Below are 14,313 nucleotides of genomic sequence, written 5' to 3' on the forward strand. Positions count from 1 at the left end.
ATTCCATGCCCTGTATAGGGAAAGAGGTGGTTTTCTGGCATAGAAATTTGTTTGCAACCATAGCCACACTGTTTTACATCAGTGTGTACAGTAAACATATGCACACACCACATTATTGCCAAGAGTATTCAAATGTAAACACTGTCCTCCTTTTGTCTGCCCTGCTTTTCCAAGCCAATAATGATTTTCACAAACATGAAAGGGTGTGGTGTAGATAAATATGTTAGTAGAATGGCAAATATATTTTTATCTTTGCTGGAAAAAACTATGAAGATGTAATGAATACGTGGGAGTGATGAACGGCATTTATTACACAACTTGTCATGACTTTTTCCAAACCCTAATTACTGGGTAACTTATTTTCTACAGTATTTTCTACTGGACTGGCTTGATTGTGTTGGTTCATGTACAAAATATAACACATTCATTTCAAAGATGAATAACTTAGTAACTTATTAAAAACTTTGTCTAGAGGATATTAAAATTCAGAAAATATTGCAAACCATTAGTCACTGTAACAAGCTCTAAATGTGATTAGAAAATCCATTTTGCAAGTGTTACCTATTGATTTATACTAGAAATGTGTGATAACTAAACTATCAGGAGTCAACGGCTGATTATAGTACCTATGCTGTTTTTCTAATCGTATTGAAAATTTATACACACATAAAGAATGGAGGAAAAACTCAGCAGATCTTTAGTTTAGGCAAGAAATAATATTTCACTGGACTTCGACCAAGTTCAAATGTTAGTTTCTGAATTAACACAAGTTACAGAGGGGTAGCTGTGTTAGTCTGGATCTGTAAAAAGCAACAGAGAGTCCTGTGGTACCTTTAAGACTAATAGATGTATTGGAGCATAAGCTTTCGTGGGTGAATGCCCACTTCGTCAGACGCATGAATTAACACAGTGTATGCAGTGCCATGGTAGCTGTGTTGGTCACAGGATATTAGCGAGACAAGGTGGGTGAGGTGATATCTTTTATTGGACCAAAAGAAGGTGGTATTGATATTACCTCACCCATCTTGCCTCTTTAATACAGTGAACACTGGTAAAAAAAAATATAGAAAAGGCCTTTTTTAACATGATGGCTGTAATGTCAGTGGTTTATACTGCAGACAAAATGAAGACCTTACATATGCATTAATAATACTATGGGGTCCATATCATCCTCCCATAACTCTAACTATAGTTATTAATTTAATTTAAAATGTACCCATCAATAGTTATAGGGAAAATGTTTCAGAAGTTCCTCAGTTCCATTTTCAAAAGTTCCAAATTGCTGAAGTCACTTTTAAAAATGGGACTTAGACTCCTAAATCACTTAGGTGCTTTAACTTTTTTTATCCCTTGGCATATATGCAGATTTGCAAGACAGAAATTGGATCCAATGCTCAAAACTAATCAGTCAAAACTAGCAAGCCACTCAGACTGACACTGTCCCCCTTCATCAGTGCAACCCACCTTCCCTGGAGAATTCCTGACCAAATAAATTTGATTTTGCAGCATGTCCTTCAGGACAGCAAGTTCAGAGTCTTAAGGACAAAGAAAAGGGAGTGAGTTTCAGATTCTAGGCCTCCTCACTGAAAATGCCTTGCCACACATCCACTCCTTTTTCAACTTTTGTTTTGTTAGTCTGAGCAGTTCAGCTGATCATATCTGATTCAGTGAAGTACAAGGAAAGTGGCAGTCTTTAAAGTAGCCTGGACCTGAACCATTTAGGGTGAAATTTACCACAGTGCAGAGGGCCTGCACAAGGCCCTAAACATCACCAGAGTCAGGGCCTTATGTGGATCCTTTGCACTGGGGTTAATCCACCATTAGAGCTTCAAGGAGTTACAAAAGCATACATAGGAGAGAATAATCAATGTTGCCAATTCTTGCGATTGCATCACTAGTCTCCTGGCATTTGACATATTTCTTGAAGCCGCAGTCCCTGGAGTCATGTGAGGAAGTGAGAGTTTTTGTTTTTTAAGGAAGTTTGTACCTCCTCCCTCTTGATTGCAAAGAAAAGCTTTGAAAACTTGAATTAAATAAAATAAATAAAAAGAACCTAGTAAAAAGAATAAAAAGAAATCTCATGAGTTTTCAGCTAGTCTTGTGATTTTTGGGGGCCCGACTTAGATATTTTTAAATGCTTGGGGTTGGCAACACTGGAACAGGTTCCTATGGATCAAAACATTCTTGTTTCATATTGTTTAAAATAATACATAATGCTCCTGATCCTACAGCTTCTTGCACATCCCCCAAGCAACTATTAGTGGTGGGTGTGCGATCAGGCTTTAGGGTGGAATTGTATGATATATTTCAAGTCTGTAAAGTTACCAGCTGGCAGAGCTGATAGTTTAGTCAAGTCCAGGTGAAGCAGTTGATAAATAGTTGTAAGCAAGCCGTTTTGAACTTTTTCTCTCTTGGTACATCAGATAAACGTTTAGAGTACCTAGGGAAAAACATGAATTTATATGAATAATAGACATTTTGTCTTGGGGTGATATCGAATTTTCTCAAATTGTGTTTTATATTCAAGTAGCTTCTCTAGCTCTTGTAAAATTAAGATGCTGTGAATATGGTTTAGTAATAAGAAACTTTAACACTAGAACCATATGAGAGTATAGAAAAAGGCACTATGATTTTGTTTCTTTGTTTTCTCAAGCCCTCAACGTTTTTTTTTTTTTTTTTATTTTAGTCACTTGTAATCTTTATTTAAATGCTATTGCTTGTGAGTTTTCTTTTTATAAATGTTGCCATAATAGCTTGATTTTTTGTTCTGGGCTTAACTGTTGATGGAATAAAGGGATAGGTCTTTGTAACCATAGCTTTTAAAACTACTAGGAACATCAGAGCTTCTCTGCTGAAGCTGTATAATTTTAGCCACTTTTAAAATTAAATTCTAAAAATGGCAAAGTAAAATCTTTAGCTGTTTTCTAAGTTATTAACTCACCTACCCTCTCCCCACCTCCCAAAACCCCACTCTTTTCAGTATCACAGTATTCAAGTGGTATTAGTAATGTGACTGCTAGGAACCAGAATAAAGACAGTTTTACCTTGAATGAACTCAGTTTGGGCTAAATGAAGTTCTAAAAGACTTACATTTGGAATGATGAAGCTTGGTATTAGAAAATTAAACCACAGAAGACATGAATTCTTTGCAGTATCCATCAAGAAGTGTTCAATAACTTTACAAGTAAATAGAAGAAGATTGTATAGCAACAAAGTGCATTTCCATCCTGCAGGAGTAAGAGTTAAACTTCTGCAGATTTAGAAAGCTGAGGTAGCACAGTGATCATTGTTGATGTAACATAACTATAATTATAACTGCTCTAAGGAAGCCATTTTGTATCTCAGTAAGATATCTTGGCATACAGTAGTTTTGAAGTAATTTTAATATGTAAACAGTAAAATTAGTTGTCCCATTGTATTGGTTGATGAGGAATGCTAATTAACTGAGATATTAACAAACATAGTCTAGAGCTAGCCAGATAATTTTGTAATTTCAGAAGAAAATGCTAAAATTAGTCTTAATATCTTCATTGGGAAATGTATTTTATGGCATATTTACCTCCCATTATTTTACATATATAGTTGTTTAGAGTTTAAGGGAACTTGACAAGCAGCAGTTAGCAGACAAATACTCAGCTGTGTGGAAACTACTTTGCTTTTCTCTTTATTGACAAAATATTGATTCATAACACTATTAATGCTATGATTGTCAGTTCAATTTGAATAGATCACTTTACCTCTCGTGTGCTGAAACAGCAAGGGTATTACTCGAAAGAAGAGAGTGACCTAATTCCAGTTTAAGAAGGTTAAAGGTTAAAGGTTAGCTCAAAAGCATCATCTGCCTAGCTGCTTAACTTTAAACTGATCAATTTAATGAAAATCTGTTTTACAGATGGTGTTTTAATGTCTTTGGCAGGATTTAGGCAGCTTTAACGTTAGACGTATGCTAGTAAAAATTATTTCGTTATTTGACCAGAACAACACCTATTCTTTTAAGTTTTAAGGTAGAAGGCATGTGGGATATGGTATTTTGGCAAAGGACCCAGAAGCAGAAAGTGTTGATGATCTTTCCATATGGGCTCAAAACCAGAATACCTTTATGTCTATTGCTAATGATGATTGAGGAAACAAACAAAGCTGAATTCATTTTTTACCACAAAACTTTACTTTGAATCCTTAAAAAAAAATCAGCCAAAACTGTCTTTGGAAAAAGTCTTGTCTTCACTGCCTAAGGTAGCACTCTAATTTTTTTTTAACATGGGTAGAGTGAGCTAATTATTTTTACTTTTTTACTTTTATTCCTTAACTATGTTTTGGTAGATTTGCATAATTCTTTCACTCTCGGAACACTGAAAGGAAGATATTTTAATTATACTATTTTTAATTATAATGAAACTAAGCTGACAGAGTTTAAAGATTATGTATGAGAGATTCCCCTAATAAACTAGGGGTCAGTCCCTCAACTGGTATAAATCAGTACAGTTCCACTTATACCAACTAAATATCTGGCCTCCTCTATTTTAGTTAAGATTATCAGTAAAGATTGAAAACCAATATTTATATCTAGTTGTCAAATATATGTAATTCAACAGGAATTTCTTGCAGGACTATTATGTCTTAAATGTGTAATTCACTAAAACTCCAACCCCTTTGCTGAAATTCATCTCAGTATTACACACAAAATCATTGCCTGCGTATAACAGTTTTAAAAGGAGTGCCCTTTCCTTTGACCTTCAAACTTATTTAAAAAAGAGGTTACAATGAGTCTTTGTTTTGCTCACAAATGAGCATAAACAGGTTTCTAAAGAATCCAATAAAATGAGATAATCACAAATGTATAACCTCACGTATTGAAAGGATGGAAGAACAAATGGGGCTTTTACTATATTTTATAGGACGGATTTATAGTCTATTCTTGGGTCACTTAGGGCCAAGAATTTTCATGGTCAGCTGAGTGGTCTTGCTAGCTAGCATCCTCTGGAGGAAATACAAATGCCATGCAGCACCTGCTCTTCAGCTGGGGTTGTACTTCTATGCTTTTTTAAAGCAAGGTGTCCACTTCTCTTCCAGTTCAAAGTCAAAAGCTTAAGTATTCTAGCTTTCCCCTGCATCTGTCATCAGTGAAGCAGAATAGTCTGTCTGGATTCCATAATACTGTTTGCATATTGGGATTTTAAATCAGCCAGAGATATTGAATGCATTGCTTGTCTCTATCACGAGCAAGGAGGCACAAATGGGATATAGTCCTTAGGTAACTTTTAGCGTTACAGTCCCCCAAGGAACATTACTTGGGTTTTCTCATTATCCTTGTTATGGATGAAAGCATCAGTCTTACGAATTAAAAACTGGGAGGAAGGGGGAGATGAAATGATGGGAAGGGTGGATTCAAAATGGGCCAACAACCTCGATCACTCAGTTTGCTTTATTCTGTTTGGCATGAAATGATGATACTTTCATCAGTTCGAAATTAACACAAAGTCACATTATTTTCATTTCAATAGACCTGCATCAACTTTGTAATTTAAAATCAAACATCTCAGATATGTGCCATTCCAATTATTGAACTGTCATTGTTCCGGTATGATGGTAAAAGAGGTCAGGAGATTGTGCGGCACTTATTTGCATAAAAATCATTGTGCAAAAGGAAATTGGAATGTCTGTACATCTGAGGAGCCAAAACATGTTTTGTTTAATCTTATTCTAGTCATTTGTTTAGGTGAAGAAAACTATTTTCAGAGATAAACAAAAGTTTATTCTTTTCTGTTGCTAAACACAAACCTCACTATGGAAAATATTTCACTTTTTATATTAATTTCAGATTTATGTTCACGCCAGGGTTGAAATGCTGTATGAAATTTAATTCCTATAGCTAGTTTTTTTTAGTAATTGTAATTCAAATTATTTTACTCACATGTACAAAGAAAAAACAAACATTGAAAAATAATTTGTGTAGTAGACTAATATATGTATGCATACTATATATACTTAATAGATAAGTACATTGATTAAAATGATCAAGTTATTAGCTAAATAGTAATTTTAAATCACTTTTTGCTTTAAATTAATGAAAAATTTAGTCCTGCACACGAACCTATTATTTCTAATATATATAAATATATAAAAAACATTTTTCAGTATGTTTACACATGTTGCCTGATTTTTCAGCTGTGCCCGCAATGCCCTCCAAAAATCACACCAATATAGTGTTCAGTTTTCAGTAAAGCAGAAAAGACACTCAAATGATTGCTTAGTGCATCCCCTGCACTTCCTGCGAAATTCAGGCCATGTCTACACTACTGGCTAAATCAGCACTGCTGCAATCAATGAAGTGGTGTTGATTTCGCGGGTCTGGTAAAGACACGTTAAATCAATGGGAGAGCATTCTCCCATCGATTCTGTACTCCATCTCCCCGAGAAGCATAAGGGAAGTTGGCAGGAGAGCATCTCCTATTGACACAGAGCAGTGTAGAGACCACGGTAAGTGGATCTAGCTGTGTCGACTTCAGTTACGTTATTCACGTAACTGAAATAGCGTAACTTAGATCGATTTACTATGGTAGGGTAGACCAGCCTTAATCTGAGCCTACTCCTGCAAGGCTACTCCTTGACCATAACCTGTGCTAGGCCACTTAGGCACCACTTCCATTGTGAAGGTGGCTGCCCAGTGAAGCATTCTCTACTCACCCCTCATGCAGAGCAGGAAATGTGAGCATATTAGAGATAGAAAAGGCAACGTGTAAGGGATCAACCCTACTTATTCTGTATGCGGGACACACAAAATGTCTGCATAGCAGCTGTTTTGTGTGCCTGCAAGTTATTTTGGAGATGTATGTGATTATTTCTGACTGGGGTCCAAAACAGGGATGGACTGCACAGTACATATACAGGTATGTACACAAGTACATTACAGTTATGGACTTATCAGCCTCCCTCATCAGCTTCACAACGTAGGTTTTTTTGTCATGTTTAACTACTTTTTGGTTTTGATTGGTGTTAGCTACTGTACTTCACAGGTGGCTTTTCTAACATTTACCAAACTGTAGGGACCCTCTCCCACATTTAACCCTATTTTAACAGCTAAAACTAAAACACTGGGGTCAAGGGAGATCTAATCTGATGAAAGTCTCCCCATATGTAGAAGCTTCTTACTCTCTGCCTCCGATCTGGAGTTGGGGATAGTTGCCTGCTGTTAGGGAGGGTGCATCTCCTCCCAACCTGAGGAACCCTCCCCCAGACCACACATTTGTTTATCTACCCATCCTGTTTAAGTGCTAGGATGGGGAGTAATGATGAGGCATACTATTGTGCCTACTAGGATTAAGCCCTGAGATTTCTAAAATGTGCAGGAATGTGTGTGTGAGAGAGACTGTCTAGATAATTATTCTGGTCATTTTTTACATATTTATTTTTGCCCCTACTAGCACAATAGTTCTTAACTTTTGTAAGTAACACTGTCAAAGAGCCTGATGCTGCCAGGTGCTCTGCTACCCCACCTCCTATTGGATTTAGCAGGAATTCAGCACATTGCAGGAGATGATGGGCATTTAGGAGAAGACCCTAAGAGTACCTGAATGGTTATAAAATAATAATTCTGGATAGTACAGTAAGTATGTAAACTACATCTAGATTTTCCATTAATATGTTAGAGCAGGCAGGTTATAATTTTTGTGCCTCAGGATAGACTGTTTCTTGAAACAGGAGACTTCACACAGTGAAATAGCACAGAATGACTCAGAGGTGCAGTGGTAGGTTTTCATGCTAATAAATAAAGAAAACTTAGGTTCAGTAAGAACCCTGGGACCTTCCCTTTGTGGACTGCCAAGAAGAAGCATGTCATGGAAATGACCCACTTGGTCTCCAGAGGGATGGAGCCAGCCTTGCTGTTTTACAGCCCACAGATACATAAAGCATCATCTAACATGGCCTCAGGGGAAGCTTCATGTGCTACCGTCCCTGTGGGAGGTAAGGTATTAAGATAATCTTTAGCTTTTAGAGGCAGGGGGCATTGAAGGAGACGAAAATGGAGCAAAGGTAGTCCCAGAATGATGAAGTGAGCGAATTCCCAAGCCTGGGGCATCCTGCCACAGCAACAACAAAAACAGAGTAAAACTGTTTTTTTTTTTTTAATCAGGTGGAAAAAGTGTGAGCATTTCTATTTTCCCTGCTAAATTGTGCATTATTCGTGGAGCCATAACTGATTATATACTTATAATCTGGTTTCAAGAATGAATATTTGATCTACTGTATTGGCTGAACTGATCTGATTAAGAGTCGTCCTTTCTCTGTTTGAAACTGTTGTATTTGAATATGATCAAGTTTTGTTCTTAATACAAGTAAAGCTTGTAAGGATTGCATTGTGATTGGCCCAGAGGCAATTACCCAAGGGTTCAGGGGGAGGGTGTGTTAGACTCTCTCCTTTCCCACAACAATCTCCATTTAATGGGCTATCCCAGTTTTAGTCCATGTGCTCCCCTGAAAGTCACCCCAAATGGAGCGGGAATATGTGCTAACCACTCTCTGTGCTGAGCGTGGGGAGAGGAACACACTGCCCTAGCCTTAGGGGTAATGTGGGTGCTCACTCCTCCTACTTTTGTTGGAGCTCAGGGATGGTGTGTGCCCAAACTTTCTGGGAAAAAATTAATCTTCAGGCAGAGACAGCTCAAAAGATGTCTGTTTCAGAAAGTGCTGATCACGTAAACATAGGGGTATAACTGAAACTGTTCTGAAACCTTAGCTATAACAAGGGCTACCAAGCATCTGCTGTAATACTCTGTACTTATGTGTCTTGCTCCTATGCCCCTTGAGGGCAATGGGAGTCTTTCCATTGATTTCAGTGGGCTTTGGATCAGGCCCTTAGTATGTGTCACCCCAGGATCTCCAAACTGCTTTACAAAGGTAGGAAAGTGTTGTGTACATGGAGTACTGAAAAGTCCCAAGTTGCCCAAGTTCACACACTAAGTCAGATATTACTGGTATGATCTTGTGGTCCCAATGTTTAAATTCAGGGGTAGTGCTAGTACCAGTCCTAGTGGGTAAGTAGACATGGGCAATCATGCCAAGTTTGCTAATGAAGAAAGTACTCTCTGAACTATCAGTAGCTTGATGGTTCTATTGTTAGCAGATTGAGAACTAAGTCTAAGGAAGATCTCACTATTCCAACTCCTCAGGCCTGCTGTGATGGGAGCGTGAGAAAAAGATGCGCCTCTCGGAAGCAGAGCAACCCTAAGTGTCTTGGGGAGGAGGTTTTGCCAGTTACTGTTTTGTAAGCACTCCCCTTTGACATGTACAGTTAAGCGCTCCATGCATGTACAGCTACTGAAGGACTGGAAATGAGGACAATTGAAACTGTGACCAAAAGGCGAAACAGTAAGGGTCTGTGAAGGTACAGGTACATCCATAATTCAAAGCTTTTGATCCGAGAGGAAGTCAGGATCCTTGTGGGATATATCTGAATTGGCTCATGTAGAATCAGCACTCGTGTACCTGAATCCATCTACCACAAAAACATTTTAAAATGATTTCACCAAGTTAGTGTCCTATAGATAGTCACTGTACAGACACATCACCACCCCTGTATGACTCCACAGATGTATCAGGCCAGATTCAGCCCTGCACAGGGACAGGGCAGGCTGCTTGCACCACCTACATTCAGGTTCTGACAGGTGCTACTGTAACCACCCACCACAAGCCAGAGCCACCTGAAGGTTCTCTGAGTTATGCTAGTGCTTCATTTGGCCCTTATGGATCATCCCATGTTTTCTCTGTCCCCTTTTGTCCCTTGCCCTGGAACTCATTCTTCTCAGGCCTTTCTGCCCTTGGGCTGTTCTGAAACAGCCCCTGAAACCCTCCCTTCCCTCTGGTGCTCCTGCAAAGACAGCTCTGCACCTGATGCACAGGCCCTTTGCATCAGTATGTTGTTTACCTGAAGAAAAGGGATGTGGAGGGCATAGGGCATAATGGATTGGGCCCGTTGTGAATGTTCTCCTGTTCTGCTGCCATTTTCTGCAGCAGAAGAGAGATTAAAAAGACTGGGACTGTTCAGCTTAAAAAAGAGAGGACTAAGGGGGGATATGATAGAGGTCTATAAAATCATGAATGTTGTGGAGAAAGTGAATATGGAAGTGTTATTTACTCCTTCTCATAATACAAGAACTAAGGGTCACCAAATGCAATTAATAGGCAACAGGTTTAAATCAAACAAAAGAAGTACTTCACACAATGGACAGTCAACCAGTGGAGCTCATTCCCAGGAGATGTTGTGAATGCCAAAGGTATAACTGGGTTTGAAAAAGAATTAGACAAATTCATGGAAGATGGGCCCATTAATGGCTATTAGCCAAGATGATCAAGGACCCAATCCCTGCTCTGGGTGTCCCTAAACCTCTGTCTGCCAGAAGCTGGGAGTGGACAATGGGATGGATCACTCAAAATTGCCCTGTTCTGTTCATTTCCTCTGAAGCATCTGGCACTAGCAGATGACAGGACACTGTGCTAGATGGTCTATTGGTCTTACCAAGTATGGCTGCTCTTATCTTCTTAGAGCAAATGTCATAAGTAATTTACAATGCTTGAGTTTCCTTCATGTGTGGAACTCAAATGTTTAAGCAATTTGAATAACAAATCCTCACAAGTTGTGAAACTGCTGCCTTTAAACAAGTGAGATTTAGCATTTTGGGGGAAACACTTGCAAGAGTGTTTCATTCACAAACAGTGAAACTGAATGCAGGCACAAGTAGAACTTTATTAAATCCTGTGCACTGCTCTGTCCATGCAGCTAAGTTGCTTCCAGCCTAACTCCCCACATTCCCTAGTTTTTCGGTGTCCCCTCAATAGCGTAACAGTCCCTCCAGTGAACATGGGCCCTCAGATTCCTGTTCCACTGATCATGATACATCTCTGTTTTTACAAACATTTTAATTTAAACATTAATAACAAATAATTGATGCCCAGACCCCATCCCATGTCTCTTTGGCCAGAGATTGCTAGCACATGGCCGAGTTGTCTTTATCACAGATTTAGCTAGTTAGAGTCACTGGGATTGTTCTATGTCTGTCTCCCTGTCACCTGTCTCTGAGTCTAGTAAACTCACTCTCTGTGGACTCTCCTCCCTTCTTGTGGAGTTGGCTTCCAGATGGCTTTCTGTCTCTCTGTTCTCTGATGATCACCATAGGCTCTCTGGGTGTTTGTCAACTGGCTTGTAAATGCTTCTTGTTCCTTTGGTTCACTTGTCCCTCGTGTGTAGTGACTTCATCTGACTTGGATGCCCCTACACCTTTCATGACCCCCTTTAGTCGACTACTTTTGCTGTCTCTCCAATGCCTGGATCATCAAAGGAGTGCCTTTTTCTAGAGCCCATAGGTCCTTGGCTGACCTACTTTAGTGTCTGCTTTCTCTGATTGTTGGCCATCTCATCTCGGCAGTGTCCCCTTCTTTCTGGCTGCAACAGACCTCCCCCTCATTGGTATCAGGGTTTTGGTCCTTTGTCTCATCAGTGTCTGTGCATGACTGTTTTGGCATCCTTGTGATGGGGTATTTCTGTGTACCAAAAATGCTAACAAGGGGTCTGAACCACAAGAGACAGCCTTGTGTAACAGTCTCTTAGCTGTTTTCACAGCTGATTCCACCTTACTATTACTCTGTGGGTATGCTGGGGAGAAGGTATTGTGCAAATTCCTTGAATTCTTCCAAGGCAAATTGGCATCCTTTGTCAGCAAATACAGTGTCTAGAATGCCATAGCTCACAAAGCAGGTTTTCAGTTTGCCAATCACCAACTTGCTTCTTGTATCAGGCAGGGCATCAAACTACCAAAAATTTGAATAGTAGTGCACTGTAATCAGCTACTGCTTTTCCTTGAAGGTTAATAAGTCTGCTACCACCTTTCCCATGATGGGATGGGCAGCTCATGTGGTAAGAGTCTCTTTCTGCTGGTAGTTATCACATGACTGACAAGTGCAACATCCTTCTATCAAGGAGCAGAGTTCTGTACTCATTCCCATCTAATAAACACACTTCCCCCAGCTCGCTGATGCTGGGTATATATGTTCTGCTCAGGGTATCAGCTAAAACCAGTAATTCTCCTGTACAATATCTGATCTCTCCCTGGTAGTGCTGGAGGTACATCAACATGTGCTGCAGTCTTCTTGGGGCACTAGGAAGGAGCTTTGCGATGATTGTCTCTAGGAGTTTGTGGTCTAATTGCTCTATTACTGGGTGGCTATAGGTGTACTAATGGAATTGCTCCACTCCAAATACCACAACCAGAAGCTCTTTTTCTATTTGGATGTATCTCAGTTCAGTCTCTGACAGGGCTCTCCTGGCATAAGTTACTGGCTTCTCCTGCAAAAGAGGTACACCCAATCCTTTGTCCAGTGCATCACACTGGAGCAACAGTGGCTCTCCAAGCTGGTAGTACTGCAGGACAGGGGCATCCATTATCATTTGCTTCAGCATGTCAAATGCTTGTTGTTGGAGGCCTGCTCAGTCCCACTCAACATCCTGCCTCGTGAGCTGACATATGGGTTCTGCTATTGGAGCTTGGTGTGAAAGGAACTTGCACAGAAAATTTATCATTCCTCTGAGGTGTCTTTTACATCCACTGGAACTGGTATGTTTCTGACTTCCTTGATCTTGTTGGGATCTGCTTTCAGTTTCTTTGCTGTGAGCAGATGTCCGATGTATGTCATCTTGCTATCTGAGTCAAAAAAATTTTGGGCTGAGTTTTATGTTCTTGTCCCTGCTTCGCTGTAAGGTAACTTGTCATTTTCTGTCATGGTCTCATTCAGTTTCTGTATCATTGCTCCCTTCACTTAGAATGAGGATATCATTTGCAATTATTTTTACCCCAGGCAGCCTTTCCAGTACTTGGGTGAATCTTCTCTGGAACACCTCAGGTGCTGGGCTTATGCCCATTAGCATGTGCACCCATCTGCAGAGACCAAATGGTGTTGGCAAGTTCTCAGCAAGCTGGACTCTTTATCCAGGCTTATGTATCTTACATCACAGTCCATAAAGATTCTGGCTTTCTTATGTTCTTCCAAGATAACATCAATTGTGGGCTGTGGATAGTGGGATCTTTTCAATTCCCAGTTCAGTGGTTTTGGGTCTATGCAGATGAATAATTTGCCTGATGGCTTCTTTACCACCGCCATGCTACTTACCAAGGCTATACTGGCCTCTATAGGTGCTATGATATCCCTGCTCTGCAGACTTTCAAGCTCCTTGCATACTGGATTATGTAGTTCCACTGGAATTTTCATTTGTTTACCACACTGTGGAATCTACTTCTAGTTGCAGCTTTCCTTCAAGGCACCTGCCACCTTTGAAAACATTCCCATAAGCTTTAAAATTGTCTCCATTGTCCATGGGACACTCCCTTTTGCTTCTTGCATTGAAGCTATAAAATTCTGATGCTGAACCCTGATTAGATCCAGGGCTTGTATGGCTGTGGCTGTAGGGGTCTGTGATTGTGACTGTCCACCACCACTGTTATTTTTTCGGTGAGTTACTATGAGGTCATATTTTCCTAGAGGGTGAGCATTATGCCGTCATTGCACATTATTAGATTGTGCCTGCTCTTTGTAATGGGTGTGTTCAAGTCCAGTTTCCCTGAGGAATCACATTGCAGGAGATCCTGTTATCCGGCTCGAGTTGCACAGGGTAGTTCCCTATTAACACTGTTGCGTGCACGAAGGTTGTTGTTGTCCCTTGTTGCTTTCTTCTCCCAACAGCTTGAACCTGATACACTGCCAGATGCAAGGAGAGAGTTGGGACATCATCACCCCCATGTGATGTGCCCTCCCTCTCTTGTATATGTCTGAATCTTTCTGAGACTTTCCTTTGCTCTTGCACAACCTGCTAAAATGGTTCAACTTACTACATTCTTGCAACACTGCCTTATTGCAGGGCACTTCTCCTTTACCTACTCGTGCTGTCTCACAGAGCAAATGCATCTCACTATGGGTCTGGCTACCTGCTCTCCTTTGCTGTTGTTTCACTGAATGTGTTGTGCCTCCAAGGGCTTTAATCCTTTCTCTTGAGGCTTCTGCTGCATGCCCATGTCTAAGCATCCCAAGTGTCACAGACTATCCTGTCCCGAATAAAGGATTCTATCCCAAAATTGCATGTAATAGCCATTGTGTGTAAGGCTGTACATAAGGGTCTATGTCCTCTCCTTTGGATTGGTCTCTAGTGAAGAACTTGTGTCACTCCACAGTTTCATTCTGCTTTGGGAAGAAACAGGTTCCCTGCTGTGAGGTATGAGGCAGTGGTGAGCTTCACTGGGGTGCAGATCTCTCTGCCTTGTTCCCCAGTCA

General features: G+C 40.1%; 1 protein-coding gene across 1 annotated transcript in view; it reads left to right on the forward strand.

Annotated features, from left to right (window-relative positions):
• ZFHX4 (zinc finger homeobox 4) overlaps positions 1-14,313 on the forward strand; it is a 174,935-nt gene that overhangs the window by 29,157 nt on the left and 131,465 nt on the right. The gene's annotated exons all lie outside the window — the stretch shown is intronic.

The sequence above is a fragment of the Terrapene carolina genome, unplaced genomic scaffold (assembly GCF_002925995.2).
Source record: "Terrapene carolina triunguis isolate 2854851 unplaced genomic scaffold, T_m_triunguis-2.0 Scaffold58, whole genome shotgun sequence".
Classification (NCBI taxonomy): Eukaryota; Metazoa; Chordata; order Testudines; family Emydidae; genus Terrapene; species Terrapene triunguis.